The following is a 15598-nucleotide window of genomic DNA, read 5'->3' as shown; positions in this document are numbered from 1 at the left end:
GAAAGACAGAGACGTGGCAGAAGGTATAGGTACATGTTTGGTAGATCATACGGACATGAGAATCACGATGATCGAATGAGAAGGTGGCGGAATGCAAGTATGACTGAGGGTTTGTTTCCCGTAAGAACTGCAGAAGAAAATGGAGGAAGAAAATGCGCAGGAAAAAGACATAATGTGGAATCGAGAGGGTATGGAATGAATGAATCAGAGGATGATGTTCTTGATGACATGTTCTATAAAAATCCACCCCCATATCGGCCAGAAATATTAACACCAAGTGCACCAATGAAAGAAACTTTACGAATCATAAAATCGGAACCAGAGTTCCAAGATTTATGAAAAAACAATTCCATTAGAGAGGAAGTCAGAAAGTAGAATGAATGGTGAAAATTCAGCAGAACTAGCAAAGACAACCTTAGAATTAACACAGAAAATAAGAGAATTAACAAAAAATCTGGAAGCTGTAACAGTTCCAGTAACGATAGGTCCAGTAATGCCTATTTTCGATAAACATAAAGATAGCGAACATTGTTTAACGGTCCCTTATAAAAGCAATAAACAGGTTGAACAGCCAAAACAGAGTCAAAATAAAAATGCATGGAGACAGACAATAAGTATGATTGAACCAAATGTTTCTAATAACCCATTTATAGGGCAGAATTTTGCAGAAAGACGTATAACAACAATGGAGTCAATTTCAGAAACACAAAAGGATTCAGAACAAGGTAATGTAGAGAAGTCAGTAGGACCATCTACAGAGAAATTAAGTGAATGGTTGAGAAACTTGCAAAGAAAAGATAAAGAATCTCAGTCAATAGATGTGGACAAATTACGAATGGTACTGGAAGAGTTAATAGTAGGAACTATCCCTACGGAGAAGTTAAAAACTTACCAGGATGAGGAGTTGCTATTTCTGTGTAAAAGCATAACTTAGAGAGCAAAAAGTGTCCATGAAAGATTAGAAGAAGTAGCAAATGAAATGGGTATATATATTGAAAAGGTAAAAGCCCTACAGAAACCATATCGAATAGATTTCACTGAAAAGGACATATGAATACCACAGGACGAATGAGTCAGATTAAGGAAATAATTATCTTGTTGAGAAAATGGGGAGATGTGGAAAAATGGAAAAGTAGATGGTATCGAAAACAAGATGATGCCTTGGATAAAACTTTTTCAGCTTTCCATGTTAGAGAAAAGGAGAAAGTAGTAACAGAATATCCTATGAGAGAGATTCCAGGAGGAGGATATGTACATGTCCCATGGACTAGGCAAGATATTTTGTCATTCACAAATGACTTCCCTCGACTACGTGAAAAACCCGTCAAGTGGTATAGACAGGTAGACAGATTTGTGAAATTGTCCAAAGTATTATGGATTGATCTAAACAGCCTGTTTGACATAATAGTACCAACAGATCTATGGACAGAGTGCAAAATAATGATAGATTGGCCAACACAAGAATACCCAAGGGATCCAAAAACAGGGGCTCCAGACCCCGAGGTAATGAAGAAATATGAACAGGTTATTGCCTTTCTGAAGAATAAGGTTCCACCTAAAGAGACAGATTGGGTAAAAATTGATAGAACGCATCAGGAAAGCAAAGAGTCAGTACATGCATATTATGAGAGGCTGAGCTTGGCCTTTAAACAGTTTAGTGGAGATGAAAATCTGAGTGAAAAGGATCTAAGTCATTTTGTATACAGGTTTGTATATGGTCTTCGTGCAGAAATTAGTGAGATGATAAAACAACATACTGTAGACTGGCAGAATAAGAAAATAGACGAAGTATTGAGACTCGCTAAATATTTCAGTGATGAGATTGAAGCTAAACAGCGAAAATTGAAAGAAAAGGCTATGTGGGCACAAGTGAAGTTAGCAGAGACACAGGAAGCTCAATTAGCAGAACAAGCGAATAATACAGGATCAAGACAAAAATTCAGTCCTGGGAAAGGGAAAGGAAATATAGAAGAAGCTAAGAAGAAATTCCCGTGTCATAATTGCGGTAGAATAGGGCATTGGGAATCCGAATGTAAATTTCCCCCAAGTACTAAGGATGAAAATGCATCATTGAATCCACAGGTGCAGAATGAGGTGAGTGGTCAACCGCGCGACAGCAGCAGGTTGTTACCCAACAGAATCAGGTGCCAAAACCGCCTTTTCCACAGACCAAAAACTCCCAGAGGTATAGTAGTGAAACGGGATTCTACAACGGAGAACAGGTAAATAAACGGCCACGCGCTAGCGCTGTTTCGCAGTATTGGCTGCAACGCGATGAGAGTGATTCAGAAGTAAGTTATTGACATGGCCGAAGGGAGGAAGAAGAGTGCGTACTTGGCGCAACTCTAGAAGTAGACCAGTCAGGCCCATTTATAGATGGAAAGATTAATGATGAAAGCATTACTTTCCTAGTTGATACTGGTGCTACTCGATCAACTGTCAGATCAGCTGATGTGAAGAATCTTCCTCTCTCGGATGAAACGATCCAAGTAGTTGGTATATCCAATAGGCAGATTAAAACTTACCTTACAGACCTGGTGAAAGTTAGCATAGGGAAATTTTCTGAAATGCACCGCTTTATCGTGGGCGACACCAGTCCTGTGAATCTGTTAGGTAGAGATTTGCTGTGCAAAATGAACTGCACTATATTTTGTACCCCGGATGGGATAGCATTTAAAACCCCGGATGAAGATGTGCTGTATAAAATGACAATGACAAACAGGGAAAATGAGGTTATTGAAACCTATGCTGTATTTAACCCTGATGAATTACCTTAAGAATTGAAACAGTCTGTAAAAGCAGAAGTTTGGGATTTCACAGGAGAAGATGTGGTATTAATGAGAAATGTAGATCCAGTAAAAAAAACAGTAGAAGAAGGAGTAAGTTATCCAAATGTTCCTCAATATAAATTGACCCCTGAAATAATTGAAGGAGTGACTCCTGTGACTGAAAAAATGATAAAACAAGGTATTTTGAGAGAAATAATGAGTAGTCCATGTAATTCACCAATAATGGGACTGAAAAAGCCTAGTAGGAGGTTCAGGATAGTACAAGATCTGAGAAAGATAAACAAAATTGTTGTATCATGTTGTCCCATTGTACCAAATCCATCTGTGATTTTATATCAGATTCCCCATGATGCAGAATGGTATACAGTAATTGATCTATGCCATGCTTTCTTTTCCATCCCATTGCCCCATGACAGTCAGCAAATTTTTGCATTTCTTTTCGGCGAGCGTATTTTGGCTTGGTGCCGAATTCCACAGGGGTATACAGAAAGCCCCACAATATTTAATCAGCTATTGAAGAAGTCTTTGGAAAGTCTAGAAATGCCCGGAAATTCAGTATTAGTTCAGTACATCGACGACCTTCTTGTGGCGTCGAAAACCTGTGAGGCTTGTGAACTAGACACTATAGCCTTGCTGAACCATTTGGCAGATGGAGGACTTAAAGTGTCACCATCAAAATTACAATTTTGCAAGAAAGAAGTACAATATTTAGGACATCACATTGAAAAAGGACTGAGAAAAATAACGATAGATAGAATCAGGATCATAAAAAGAATGAGTGCACCCATGACCCAAATAGAGGTGAGAATGTTTCTGGGAATGGTTTGATATTGTCGTCAATGGATTAGCAATTTTTCGTTGATTGCAAAACCTTTGGTACGACTGACAAGAAGCGATGTGAAAGATCCCATTGATTTGAACAAAGAAGAATTGGCAGCATTTAAAATATTGAGAGATGGGTTGTGTGAAGCACCTGCATTATGTATGCCTGACTATGAGAAAGAGTTTGAGTTGTACTGCAGTGAGAGAAATGGATGTGCGCTCTCTGTGCTAATACAGAAGGATGGAAAACTGCGGAGACCAATTGCATATTTTTCATCAATGTTGGACCCAGTAGCTGTGGCCCTACCTGGGTGTTTGAAGGCAGTAGCTGCTACATGCCGAAGTTTGGAACAGAGTGAGGGAATTGTGATGGGATATCTTGTGAAAGTGTTTGTACCTCATGATGTGGCAATCCTTTTAATAAGGAGTCGTACTCAGTATATGACACATAGTCGGCTGACATAGTATGAGAAAGTTATACTAGGTGCCACGAATGTAAGTCTTGTGAGATGTTTAAATGTGAATCCTTCAACATTACTGCCTGATGCTGAGAATGTGGAAGTCAGAGATGAAGCAGATCATGATTGTCTGGATGTACTTGATTTTTGTACAAAACCTCGACGTGACATAAGAGATGAACCCTTATCAGAAAGTGATTTTGTTCTGTTTGTGGACGGGTCTTGTTTGAGAACAGATGATGGAGTGTTAAGTGCAGCATATGCGATATGTACGGTTGCAGCAGTAATGGAAGCATCATATCTGAAAGGAGTAAAATCGGCACAAGTAGATGAACTTGTTGCTTTGACTAGAGCATGCAAGATTGGAAAGAGTGTGAAAGTGACTGTGATAACTGACAGCCAGTACAGATTCGGAGTCGTACAAAAGACTGTCTTTAAAACCGCAAGATTGATGATCTAACAAAAAAGACTATGTGAGAACCTCACCGAACGACCTCAAACCCACCATTCAGGACTTCCTAAAACTGATTTTTGTTACATTTTGACATTAGTTTCATTATAAAAGTTGGTAGACAAGGCGAATTAGGACTCTCCCCTTCTCATTGAACCAGATCTTTTCCTGATTCCTGACGTTATGCTGACGGAGAGGACGGTGACACTGCTGGACAGCTGTTTTCCTAAATTTTTGACAGACTGAATTGCTGCCTGACTTTGATGAATTAAAGACTTTTCACGACTTGATTGACTTAGATTAGGTAAATATGATGTGACTTTGGTCAGATTTGGCTGCAGAGAGGATTTTTGACATCAAGTGAAACTCCCATTAAGAATGCTGAAGTGGTTGGAAAATTGCTTGAGGCGATACAGCTGCCTAGGCAATTGGCTGTTGTGAAGTGTGCTGCCCATAGTCAAAGTGGTGATTATATCGCCACTGGCAACAAATACGCTAATGACATGGCCCAATACCGTGCACGAAATCAGAATTCCATTAATCGGGCTAAGGAAAGAGAAGTGATTTCTTGCTCCTTGATGTTTACTAACATTGTGGGAACATGGGAAGAAGTGAGACAATTACAGGAAGAAGCAGGAAATGAAGCAGTGAGTAAAAGCAGGATGTGCACCAAGAGAGAAGGATCATGTGTGGGTCTATCGGGATGGAAGACCAGTAATGCCTGATAGCATGATGTCTGCCATGGCACGGATGTATCATGGTCAGGGACACATAGGGAGAGATGCTATGGTCAGGTCATTTAAACAAACCTGGTACAATGCAAAATTCAGACTTGTAGCAGAAAGTCTTTGTCAAAGATGCCTAATATGTCAGCAATACAATCCTGGAAGAAAGACGGTAGTGAGTCTAGGAACAATAGGTCGGGAAGGAGGGCCTTTTACCAGAATACAAGTGGATTTCATTGAGATGCCTCCCTGTAACAGACTGAGGTATGTTTTGGTTATGGTCTGTCTGTTTTCCAGATGGGTAGAGGCATTCCCAACAAGAAGAAATGATGGGATGACAGTGGCAAAATTACTATTGAGGGAATTTATCCCTAGATTTGGGTTCCCAGTGACAATTGAATCAGACCGAGGAGGACATTTCCATAATGAGATCATAAAATACACCTAACTCAGGGGACAGGGATACATATAGCAGCCCTCATGTAGTGCGGCATCCACAGCGCACGTCCGTGGGATGGGCCCAGACATAAGATAAGGCAGGGACCTTTGACACTCTGAGCCTGTGAGATCCGCTGACCATACTAGCAACAGCTGTACACGGTGGTCCAAGGGCACATGAATACTGTGAATCCGAATGTGCATATATTTGCAATATGTTTAATATAAATGCCAATAAAAAGAATTTTCAAAAAAAATAATGAGATCATAAAACTGATTTGTGAAGCATTGAATGTACAACAAAAACTACATTGTGCCTACCGACCAGAGGCTTCTGGTGTGGTGGAACAGATTAATGGTACTATCAAAAACAGGATAGGGAAAATGTGTTTAGCCACAGGTATGAAATGGCCTGATGTCTTGCCTCTGGTACTCATGACTATTAGATCAATTCCAGATAGAACTACAGGGTTAAGCCCTCATGAAATCATCATGGGACGAGCCATGCGGCACGTGTTTATACCAGTCAACAAGCTGATGACTATAACTGATGACATGGTGTTGGAATACTGTAAAAGCCTGGCTGACGCAGTTCATTCTGTGTTTCATCAGGTTGGAGCGGATGCCACCACCCTTGAAAAGAAGCCAGCCCATGATCTAAGCCCAGGGAACTGGGTGAGAGTAAAAGTACACAGAAGAAGAAACTGTTTGGTTCCAAGGTGGCGAAAACCAAGACAAGTCATCTTGACCACAACAACAGCTGTAAAGTGTGCTGGATTGAAAAACTGGATCCATGCAAGCAATACATTGAGAATTCCAAATCCAGTGGACAGCACGGAAAAAGAGTATTTTGATGAATCAGAATCCAGTACTGAGTCAGATGACGGACAGCCAAAAAAAAAAAAAAACCCTGAAAGGGGGGAAGCAGAACAAAGTCTAACATATGTTCCAAGACGTATTTCCCTGAGAAGAAGGTTACAGATTTCTGATACCAGTTCAGACTCAGAGACCGAACAAGGAGCGAAAAGATCAAGGGAAAAACAAGGGAAAACTAAAGAAAAAGACAGTGAAGAGACAATAAAATAGATTCATGAAGAGGAAGTGCCAGATGAGAGATTGAGAGAAATTCCATCTGAAACAACACATTTAGATGGACAGGTGCCAGATACAGAGAGAGAGGGAAAGATTATTGCGGAAGACCCCCGAGGAGGTGTAGGGAACTCCAACATCCAGTTAGAAACAGGGACAAGTAGTCAGCAGGAAGATTGCGTGTCGGAGATTCGAGGAGGGACAGAAGTAGGGAAAACTAAAGAAGTGGTGGAAAAAGAAACTGTTGAGAGTAAAAAGCAAGTTGAAACAGAGTCAGAGGAAAGCGAAGATGAAATACCTGAAGGTCGAGTTCTAAGAAAGAGAGCTTGGAGAACTGAAAAGAATGAAAAAGGAAGTAGATTGAAAAGAGCAGCAAAAGATGATGTTTGGCCGAATAAAATAAAAAGATTAAGATACCGACTGACAAGAGTAAATTCACCAAGGGCTGAATAGGTGAATGAAGTGACAAGTCAGGTGAAATCAAAAGACAAAGAAACCATTGAAATTAAAGAGAGCAAAAGAACCAGAAAACCTAACAAGAAGTATAAATCACCAGAATGGACGTATGGGGAACTGCCTGAAGTAAAAGAAGAGGCGGATAGCCAAGGAAATCCAGAGGTGGTTGTACCAGAAGTGGTTGAGGAAGACGAAGAATCGGAAATCCTGAGAGTTATCTTGTCCGATATTGGAGAAGAAGCAGATGTTCAGGACATTCTGTATACAGATCACGAAGGAAAAGTGAAAGATGATGAAATGCCAAACTGAATGAGATAAGAAAACAACTGATGGAAAGACAATAAAAATACAGAAAAAGACAAAAACTGGTAGAACCAATTAGGTGCTTAGAGCCTTGGGTTAGAAAACTAGTTGTGAAGTAGAAGAGGCTAAGTCAAAAGACACAGTCCATTTTAGCAAAGACGGCAAACATAGATAGCAGAAAAGGTAGATGTACATTTTTGAAGAGATGGTGTAGATAGCTTAGGTAGTAATTTAGCACGTAGTAAGAGAGAATCTTGGTCAGAAATTGTAGGTGATATTTTTGGAGCATTGATACCGGCAGTGGGAATATTTCTGAATGCAAACAGAATCAGAAGACTTTCAACAGTAGTGGATCGCTTGTCAACAAGCACCGCTGGAGGGTTTTTATTGGTAAACACTGAAATGGTTGCCATGCGTGCTATGGTAATGCAAAATTGACTTGCCCTTGATATATTATTGGCAAAAGAGGGTGGAGTCTGTGGAATGCTGAAAGTTCAACATTGTTGTACTTACATTCCTGACGAAAGTAAAGATTTGAAAATTTATATTAAAAATATTACAGAATTGCATGACAAAATTGCACCACTTGAGGTTGAAGGTGTTTGGGAAAAGATTGGAAGGAAAATATCAGCTATTAAAGATTTCTTAGTAAATTTAGGTAGTACGTTTTAGGTAAGATATTATTTCTATTAACATGTGTGATTTTCATAGTATTAATAATAAGATTAGGGTGTATCTGTCGCAAAAGGAATAAAAACCAGAAAAAGTTAAAAAGAGAAAAGTTAAGGAGAAAAGACATAAAACAAGAAAGAGAATTTGATGAGATAGAATTAGAGGAAGTTAAGGAGAGTATGTACAAATCAGCAAAAAGAGAAGAGACAGGGGAAACTGAATTATGAATAAAAACAAGAAATTCCGTAAAAGAGATACAAAGTTTTGATGGTGTGGTGATATAATCACCAAAGGGGGGATTGCTGGAGCGGGTACTACAAACTTTTGTATACCCCCCCCCCCATTTCTGCATGTTTATATTAATCCGAATAATATATTAATTGTAATATTATTAATCTGTTTGAAGCAATATCTAACCAACTATTTTATTGAAAGAATTACACATGGGATTTACATTTGCATGGCTAAACTAATTTGTATACTAATATATCTACGCATACTAATGGTAGAAAATTAGAATATTGCATGATGTATGTTGCTTTTGTGATGTAATTGTAAGTTGCACCAGATGACATCGTTGGGTGAATATGAACGCTTTGAATTTTGCTATCGTGCTAGATAATCACATACACATAGAGGTATTAGTGAGGGTTTAACATTTTATTAGCCATTTCAATGTTTTAATTACGTTTTGTGTTAGTTTACTTAGGTTGACCGATTTGGGCCTTCGTAAAGATGGCAGACTCCGATATGACGGCCTAGTCACTGTTCCACGAGGTTTCGGGTGAAGTGCGCCTGCGCCACAGCCAGCAACAAGTGGCCTCGTCTTGACCTCATGTGAGATGTACCCATCAAGGACGCACTGGGAGAATTTCCAAGTTTGTTAAACAAAAGACTGTCTTTAAAACCGCAAGAGTGATGATCTAACAAAAAAGACTATGTGAGAACCTCACCGAACGACCCCAAACCCACCAATCAGGACTGCCTAAAACTGATTTTAGTTACATTTTAACGTTAGTTTCATTATAAAAGTTGGTAGACAAAGCGAATTAGGACTCTCCCCTTCTCATTGAACCAGATCTTTTCCTGATTCCTGACGTTATGCTGACGGAGAGGACGGTGACACTGCTGGATAGCTGTTTCACTGAATCTTGACAGACTGAATTGCTGCCCGACTTTGATGAATTAAAGACTTTTCACGACTTGATTGACTTAGAGGACAACTAATAGCCAGATTAGGTAAATATGATGTCCGATGGTTTGGTTTATGACCTATTAAAATTGCGATTGATTAGATAAACAAAATTATTATTCTAACAAACAAATGTGTCAGGTGATTTATTTGGAAAAATTAGAATAAGATTAAATGTAGATAAAAGAATTGAGTCACCAAATATCCAATTTCAACTAACTGATCTATCGACTAAATGGAGGGATCTCAAGGTTCTGAGTTTAATAAAGGTACTTAATCTATGTTCAAGTAAATTAGGTTCTTTAGGTGAAAAGGTATTCCTTTCATGTCAGCGTTTGGAAAATGTATCTCTCCCGTGAGAACAGATCAATGAAGTGTGAGTGTTGGTGTTATTGGCCCCACCAATGAATGTATTTGAATGAATATGATATTTGGTCTGTGACGTAGGGAGGATTTAAAATTCCACGCTGCATCAATCCCCCTATTCTGCCACTCTCCAGTGGGAGGGGGCCAGGAGCCTGTCCCTGGTTGGCTGGGTCCCCCCATCCTCAAGATGGCGGGGACTCGAGGTTGTGCTTCACCTCGCCTCCCCCACCTTAGGGGTGGAGTTGGCAGAGGTGGGCACACCTCTCTTCCTCACTTTGTTTTTCCCGCTGGGTCTCCTGCCCAAAGTGGGGGGTAGAACCAGTGGGGACCAGTTGCTGAGTACAGCAAGTGGTCTGGAGAAGCTCACAAAGGCGGCATGCCTTTGAAGCTTCTCCTTCGTGAACCGTGCCTATCCTGGTGGAGGAGGCTTGGCATCTCGTCCCAGGATGTGCATTGTTTCAGGCCCCCGAGAGCAGCAAGCTCTCGACCCAGGGGTCCAGAAACATGTCTGATGGTGGCAGCCTGCGCAGCCACTCAGTCAGGTCACTGGGAGGTGGTTGAGTTTCAGGGGGCATCTCTAAGATGCCCTCTGTCGTTCATTTTACATTAAATTCCACACTGGCATCAGTGTGGGTTTAAAGTGCTGAGAAGTTTGATACCAAACTTCCCAGTCTTCAGTGCACCCATTATGGAGCAGTGGAGTTTGTAATGACAACCTCCCAGCACCATATACTCTTAATGGCAGCACTGCACTTACAGGGCCCAGGAATGGACCTGGGCAATGTAGGGGTACAGGGCTCATGCACCTGTACCCTCACCACTGGCATAGGGCACCCAGCTAGAGGGTTGACTGATGTATGCCAGGGCAGTGGTTTGTGGGCATGGCACACAGGGATGTGTGCCATGTCGTCTCTTTGTTTTGTTCTGCACCCAGACATTCAGCCTGCAAAAGCAGTGTGTGTGTGCCAGGGTACAGGGCCTCTAAGGGTGGCTCTGTCAGGGCACGATTTCCAGACAAAGGATACCAAACCTCAGGAGCGAAGAATATTCTCCACTCTCCCCTCAGGGCACGACCAGACTCGAAAAGAATCCCGACAACTGATCAACTGCCCCACGGGGAGGTAAGAGACAGTGTAGGACCACCAGGCTTAGAGGAGGAACGGTAGAGATGCAAGGATGTCAGGAGTGAGGTTTCCCTACGGAGAGAGAGAGAGGAAACAGCAGGTAAGTGAAGGGATATTTCAGGAAACACTTGTGTACCTTCCCCCCTCCCGCCAGTTATCTCTCTACTCCTATATTAGCTACCCTTCCCAGGATGTGTGCTCTCTCAGACTCACCAGGGCGTTGTGCTGCAAGTGGTGCCTTTGCATAAGCAGGAGACTGGATTGTACTCGAGGACGAAATATCCCCGACGTAAATGGCAGCAGATCTTGAGCGGGTGTACGCTCTATCCGGCGTAGTCACAGGTGGCACCAAGGTTCTCCTTGTGAGTCTTTCACGCCTCGGGAAGTGCACACCAGGCACTCGACCTTGACAGCGATTTAAATGTTTTCCACACAAGACGCACAGAAAGAAGGGTCCAGTAACGGCCTTGAAGGGAAAATGATGTCGTGTGCAGATAAGTCCTGCCCCCTCTGTGGTTCGTAGAAGGCGGGGGTTCTGAAATCCTAGAGCTGTCTTAAAGCGGCAAGACGGAGGCGGGAGGAAAACGCTGACTGAAATTGGTGGGCGAGACACCTGAATGAGAGCATGCACGCTCCCGGACTCCGGAGAACTCAAATAGGTCACTCGCTGGTCCGCGGGGCCGCGGAGGAACGATAAAGTATGCAAAGGCCTCAGGGACGGGAAAGGTCGCAATAATAATTAGCAGGCAATGGAGAAAACAGGCTCAAAGCAGGAAGGCAGCAACGCGCTACCTGACTAACTTCAACTGCAGGCAAAGTTCCGACACACAGCTGAGGGAGGCGTGGTCCATCCAAAGGAGGGATTGTCAAGCACCTGCATCACGTAGAGTGACGCTATATATCCGCCTCTCTAAACAGGTGATCTCTGCGAGCGCACACAACCTCCTCCCCCTTCCCACTGCCTTCTGGGTTATGTAGTGTTTCTGACTAACCAGGGACCTGGACCGGGTTCTAAGGTGTACCAGGGGCCTGGACCGGGTTCTAAGGTGTACCAGGGGCCAGGGGCCTGGACCGGGTTCTAAGGTGTAACAGTTCCCCCCCCTTAAAGATCTTCCCACTGGTCTGGGTTTGCCGGGGTTCAGTGCGTGGAATCGTCTAACCAGAGTAGGGGCATGTACATGTGCAGCAGGTTCCCACGTTCTGTCGTCAGGGCTATAGCCTACCCAATCGACTAAGTATTGTAGTTTTCCTTGCACCCGTCTAGAGTCTACAATACACCTGACTTCATACTCTTCTTCTCCGTTAATGAGAAGCGGAGGGGGTGGAGGTTCTGTACAAGAGGGCGTTAAATAAGGTTTAAGCAAAGAAGTGTGAAACACCGGGTGGATCTTCATTTCCCCAGGGAGGTCTAACTTCATGGCCACGGGATTGATTACTTGTTTCACCTCATAAGGCCCTATATATCTGGGTTGCAGCTTGCGTGGTCCCGGCATGCTCAGATTCTTTGTGGCTAACCAGACCTGATCGCCTTCTTGATACTCGGGAGCTGGTCTTCTATGTGTCTGCTTGTTTCTTCATTCTGTCTTTAGCTTCAGTGAGTTCATGTATTGCTTGTTTCCAAATCTGTGTTAGCAAAGCATGATGCTCTGCTACTGCAGGGAATTGCGCTACACAAGGGGGGAGAGACAAGGGCAAGAATCTTGGATGATAGCCATAGGGAAAGAAAAAGGGAGATATTTTAGAGGCAGAGTGATTTGTGTTATTGTAGGCAAATTCCGCCAACGGAAGTGCTTGTACCCAATCCCCTGTAACAGTACTTAACAGGCATCTTAGATACTGTTCCAGCATCTGATTGGTGCGTTCCGTTTGCCCATCTGTTTGCGGGTGATATGCAGAAGATAGGCGATGATCTAAGTGAAGAGCTGCACATATGCCCTGCCAGAATTTAGAAATGAATTGGGGGCCCCTGTCTGAAACAATGACCGAGGGCAGTCCATGCAAACGTACCACATGCACGATAAACGTCTCTATTAATTCTTTGTCTGAGGGGAGTTTCTTGAGTGGTATGAAATGTGCCATCTTTGTAAGCATATCTACTACAACGAGTACGGCAGTATAACCCTGGGATCGGGGTAAATCTGTAATAAAATCCATACTGATGGATGACCAAGGGCTTTGGGGAATAGGTAAGGGGTGTAACAACCCTGTGGGAGCACAACGGAGGGATTTCTGTTGAGCGCAAATGGGACTGGCCTTAACAAAGTCATGGATGAACAGAGACATGTTGGGCCACCAAAACCACCTTTTGCACAACTGTAATGTTTTATCACCCCCGGGGTGTCCCGCAAGAGGGAAAGTATGACACCACTGGATTATTTCCTTCTGTAACTCCGTAGAAGGAACATACAGCAATCCCTCATGATAAAATATTTTCGATTTTATTCAAAGGGTCTAGTAACCAGTCTTCTTCATTGAGGGCAGTGGAAGCATTCACAAATTTCTCAATAAAAGGGGTGACTGCTTCTTCTTTTGCTTCCCCAACTGCTACGATCTTGTTGGCGGGTATCAAAGGCACAGGCTCTTCTATGGTGTATTTAGATTCCTTACCTAGGCGAGATAAGGCATCTGCTCTGCCGTGTTTTGCTCCGGGTCTGAAATTTATGACAAAGTCGTACTCACAAAAGAAAGACACCCATTGCATCTGGCGAGGCGTGAGTGCTTTCGCTGATCTGAAAAACTGCAGGTTCTTGTGGTCTGAATATATGGTTATGACATGAGGAGAGCCCAATAACTAGTGCCTCCACTCCTGGAAGGCCAATTTAATCGCTAGAAGTTCTCTCTCCCCGATGGTATAGTTTTGTTCAGCGGGGGCAAGAGTTTTTGAGAAATAGGCTACGGGATGGAGTGTTCCCGTCAAAAGGTCTCTCTGCAATAGTACACCACCCACAGCATATTGAGAAGCATCAGCTTCGACGTAATAGGGTTGGGTTTCATCTGCGTGTCTCAATATCGGGGCTGACACGAATTTGTCTTTCAATGCCTGGAAAGAGCCTTCCGCTTTGTCGTCCCACTTGAACACCACTCCCTTCTTCAATAGTCTGGTAATGGGCATGATGAGATCTGAGAAATGATCTATGAAGCGCCTATAAAAATTGGCGAAGCCAAGGAAGGATTGCACGTCCTTGACGGACGAGGGACTGGCCCACTGTGTAATGGCCGAGATTTTAGCTGGATCCATATTAATGCCTTCAGGGGAAATCACGAATCCTAAGAAGTCTACTTTCTCTACGTGAAAAAGGCATTTCTCCAGTTTGGCAAAGAGATGGTTGTCGTGGAGTATCTGGAGGATCTTCTTCACGTGAGAGACGTGTTCTTGTATGTTCTGTGAATATACCAAGTTATCGTCTATGTAGACAATGACACACACATCAAGGTATTCTCGCAGGATTTCGTTGATAAAAAATTGAAACGCTGCTGGAGCGTTGCAGAGGCCAAACAGCATTACGCAGTACTCGTAGAGTCCAAACTTTGTGCGGAATGCCCTCTTCCATTCATCTCCCTCTTTCACTCGGATGAGATGATACGCGCCTCTCAGGTCAAGTTTAGTGAATATCTTAGCCTTTCGGACTTGGTCCAAAAGACTAGGAATTAAAGGGAGAGGATACTTGTTCTTTATAGTTACTTTGTTAAGGGCTCTGTAGTCCAGGCAGGCTCGCAAACCACCTTCCCGCTTAGGTATAAGGAAAAGCGGGGAAGAGACGGGGGAGGTCGAGTGGCGAATGAAACCCTTTTTTAACATATCCTCCAAATATTCCTGTAGATACTTGCTTTCAGGTTCGGTCGACGCATAGACTCGACTCAAGGGCAAGTCTGCGCCCGGGATTAAGTCAATGCGACAGTCAAATGGTCTATGAGGTGGCAGAGCCACCGCCTTGACCTCGTCAAACAACGCAGCATAGTCTTGATATTCTGCAGGTAAAGCGGTGGTATTGGAATCAGCGAGGGCACAAGTAACAGAGGTTGTGGTGGGTGTGGTATTCAGGTAGCAATGTTGTATGCAATAGGGAGACCTAAGCGTAACTCTCCGCGTTATCCAATCAATGTGAGGGTTGTTTCTGAAGCCAAGGCACTCCGACTATGGCACCGAAATTTGGAGCCGCTATTAAGTCAAACTGGACCATCTCAGTATGTCCGTTATCGCACACCATAACCATTGCTGGGGTTTGATAGGTGATTCTACCTGAAGACAGCTCAGTACCATCCACAGCCTTAACTGTCTCAGGATGGGTCTTGGGTATGAATTCTATTCCTAAGGTCTTAGCTAAAGTAATGTCCAGGAAGTTACCGGTAGCCCCGGAATCCAACATGAGCGACAGTGTGGTCTTATCGGTAGAGGATAAAAACAGCACCACCGATAAGGTTAAGTGCTTGGGCGTAGAAGAGGAGGTATTGGCTAGAAAGTTAGAGACCAAAGAGGTTAGCGGACATGAAGAACTGGTCTCCTGTTTCTCCAAGTCAACTAGTTTTCCGCCTGCACGGATGATCCTATCTTACCCACAACCGACCTAGCACTAGCCTTTGGTTTAACCAAACAGTCTTTGGCATAGTGTCCCCCTTTCCCACAGTACAAGCACAGATCAAGTCTTCTACGCTTCTCTCTTTCCTCTTTACCTATAGGTCCACGGATTCCCCCTATCTGCATAGGCTCTGCTC

Source organism: Triturus cristatus, chromosome 3_1, assembly GCF_964204655.1.
Source record: "Triturus cristatus chromosome 3_1, aTriCri1.1, whole genome shotgun sequence".
In the NCBI taxonomy this organism is placed as follows: domain Eukaryota; kingdom Metazoa; phylum Chordata; class Amphibia; order Caudata; family Salamandridae; genus Triturus; species Triturus cristatus.
This window is presented reverse-complemented; position numbering follows the sequence as displayed.